This window comes from Crocodylus porosus, unplaced genomic scaffold, assembly GCF_001723895.1.
Source record: "Crocodylus porosus isolate Cpor-Errol unplaced genomic scaffold, CroPor_comp1, whole genome shotgun sequence".
NCBI classification, from domain to species: domain Eukaryota; kingdom Metazoa; phylum Chordata; order Crocodylia; family Crocodylidae; genus Crocodylus; species Crocodylus porosus.
Genome location: NW_017728942.1, coordinates 9764807 through 9768570, shown reverse-complemented (window position 1 = coordinate 9768570; position 3764 = coordinate 9764807).

Sequence of the window (3764 nt, the reverse complement as noted above, 5' to 3'; positions counted from 1 at the left end):
ACACACACACACACACACACACACACACACTTCAGCATGAGCATCCATGTTAAATTGAAGGGGGAGAGCCCCACTTTTCAGATTCTCACCTGTCTGGAATCTAAAACCAGAAAAGTAGAATTGAAGTGATTTTATATTTCCGGGCCTAGCTTAATGCAGATCTCCCCGTGAAAAACTAGCTGGCTTCTCAAATAATGGAAAATCTTCCTCTTGAGTCACAGTGTTAAATACCAGTGCCTGACACTTGCATTTATGTCACGTGGGGGAATATTTTCAAACCGTCCAAGAGGTAAGTCTCGGTCTCTTTTTCAGAAGGGCTGTCAGCCTGGACAGGCAGCACATCTGCATCAGTTTGCTGCACTAATCTAAATGTGCTGGCGTTTCTCTCCACTCCTTCTTTAACATTGCTGTACATACCCCATCAGTTCTGTGGCCTGCCCGCGTAGTGGACCGGATCATAGAAAAATCAAGCTAGAAGCAGCAGCAGATCACCTTGTTTCCCCCCTTACTCCAGGCAGGAGCATCCCAGTCTAAACTGACCCAGTGTTTGTTGAAGCTGGGCTCAGAAACTTCCAGTGAAGGAAAGTTGGGATCTCTCAGAAATCTGTACTAGTGTCTAACCGTTCTCAAAGCCATAAGTATGATGGCAGTCACCTGTGCTGGCCCTCTGGCAAGGTGCACTGAGCATTGCTATGTCACTAGAGATCCAACCCTGTCTTAAATCATCAGGAAGAGCTGCCGGCCATGCAGATCCAAGCCTAAAGCTCAGAAAGCTACTCTGAAAGCAAAGGAGCTCTTCTCCAGGGGCCGTGCGCCAGCAGATGGCAGTGAAACACGTCCTTACAAGCCCCGCAAGAAGAATTTGTCCATATATTTGAGTGGGAATAAGAAAAGATATTGGATTTACCCAAAGGACCTTGACAAGCCACAGATCCAGCCTATTCAGATTCCACACCCATGCAGGCTTTGCAAGGCAACCTGAAGTGGCAGGATACGAGAAAGGTTTTTAAAAAGCAGCCCGCCTGGCAGTTAACCTGGATGCTGATACTTATTGCAACCCCATCAGGAAATGATCAACGGTGGGTAACTAGCTGCACCTGGAGTTGCTGGTTTGTGCAGTCACGACCTATGCCAGCATGCAGTGGTTGTACAAACAGTGACCCAAATCTGGCCAGGTTTTGATCAGAGTAACCCAAGCAAACCCATGGAGGAGACATGCCAATGAGGGAACACAACTCCATGCAAATGCTCTGCTATTTTTGTCCCCAGTTTGTGCAGCTCTTAGTACACCGGGATGCTGCTCCAGGACTAGGACCTCTGGGCACTCCTGGAAGGCAAATACAAAATTATTTAGGGAAGCACTTCTACATGGGCTGAAATCCTATGGACTTCAGTGGGAGGGAATTGGGATTTAAAAAGTAAGCAAGTGGCCAGATGCTTTTTTCTGAATTCAGACTCATTCTCTCTCTAATTTGGGGATTAGGAATGTGGACACATGATGGGTTACAAGTCTCTGCTGGATGGAGCCGAGGTTGTTGGCAAAGTTAGAAGTCACCCAAAACAGTATTTTTTTCTCCCTAGGCTTCCAATACAGTCTTTGACTAGATCTGCTAATCATAGAAATTTAGAGTTGGAAGGGACCTTAGGATGTCATCTAGTGCAACACCCTGTTCAAAGCAAGACCAGGCCCAACTACATCATCCCAGATGAGGCGTTGTCCAGCCGTGCCTTAAAAACCTCCAAGGATGGAAACTGCACCACCTCTCTAGGAAACCCGTTCCAGTGTTTCACCACCCTCCTAGTGAGAAAGATTTTTCCTAATATCCAACATGTCAGATAGTGTCAGGTTATATACTGGGCTTTTCTGGTAGCATACTCCTTCTTCCTGTGTCCTATGGTGAGCTGCACACTATACACACCTAATTAACACCAGAAGTAGAGAAGTCTTTCCCTCTCCTCTCACCAGCACAGGAAATCCATCACACACAGTTTAAGGGCCACTTTTTTTTAACTCAACGCTAATTTGGGCTTCCCAGTTTGAGGTACCGCGTGTCTGATGTGAGCTGCATATCTGAAAAACAAGACACTGGTCTTTACTGTTGGCCGTACAGGAGCTGCAGCATGAACAATCAATGCACATTGTTGAAAAACAGCCCCCTTTCCCTTTTCAAAGCTACATTTTAAATCAGTGACCAAGCCAATAGCAGCCAGGTACACTGATAATCCACCTTTTACCAATCCAAACTACTTTACATGGCTCCTGTCATTATTCTAAAAGATCTTTAGGACTTTACTATATTAAATATGCGGCTTCTGTCTCCATAGACAGTAACTCAGTTGCGGGTTTCAGGCTGTGCAATGAAAAGTTTCTGGAAAAAGAAACTTTTTTAACCCAGTTAGTAGCTATTCTTTGCCTTTCTCTCTCCTTTTATATATAAGAAAATTAATAATACATAGAGAAATGGAAGGATAGACATAATCATGAAGTGGAAGAGAACAGCAGGGGAGCAAGGAACTCAGTTTAGAGGATGACATGATGCAGCAGGAATAAAAAAAAGATTCAAGGAAACTTAGATTATGAAGTCAGCAAACTCCCTGGCAAATGGGGGAGTCATCAACTACGTTTCCATGCTACTTGCCCTTCATCTAGCATGGAAAGCTGCTAGATGAAGGGCATCTGACTCCCTTGCCAAACATAGGAGTCATCAACCATGTTTCCATGCTACTTGCCCTTCATATACCACTAGACTCGTAAGAGGAAAAAACAAGCAATGCAGAGATGAGATTTTTTAAGGTAACCAATACACCAGTGAGATCATGCTTTAACTGCTGCTCTGATGCCAAGGAAATACATTTAAAATCCCACACTTTTTTTTTCCTCTGAGTACCAGGGATCCGTCAGCTGCAATTAAATTAGTCCCAGTCCCAGCACAACCTTCAGCAATTCCTCACAGGCAGTGTCAATAAATTATACATTCATCAATGCTTTATTTAACAAACGTGCTTGGATTTAACACAGTTAATGACTCCACATTGCTGGTAGCTAAAATAGAAAGTAGTTAATGAATTCTGCGTGTGTCTGTTCACAACAGCACTACCAGCAGGCTACCTCCCTCGCTGGAAGCAGCAGAGCTGCATTGCATTTCCGTGATGTTATGCCCAAACTAACTAGCTCTTCTTCCAGGCTAAGGCCTGGACCAGTAGTGATATAAACCACTTCCCATTTCAGAGGCTGTGCAGCATCCTGGTCTACATCCCAGGTTTGGCTCTCTAAGTGCTGGTTGCTTTAGGAATGGACAGATGGGGTAGCAGCATGGCAGTACTGGGGGGAGACACAGAATAGGTGGCCATTACTACATCTCACCTATACGTGCTTGTTTGTCTTTAGCAACAATTAGCCCAGGGTGGCTGTGGACAGATGACACCTAAATGGGTAAAATTTCACATGCATACTTAGGCCCCTGGTTCTTTCAAGGGTTTTCTCTGCCAGACTGGACACTTTATCCCAGTCGAGGGGTGTGTGCTGTCTATTCAATATGGTTTGTTTGTTTTTTTAAACTCTGGAGTACTACCAGTTACACCAGTGTAAACGTGCCGTGTGTCTGCGCCTGTAACTGGTGTACAAGCCCCGTACTGCTTCTCTGTGTAGGGGTGAATCCCATTCAGACGCAATTGCTACTTCTCAGGCCCTTGTGCCTAAATGTGGGGATAAATCCTAAATTATTTCCTCCACTTTTCAGCAAGCCAAACTTCAAGGACATGGA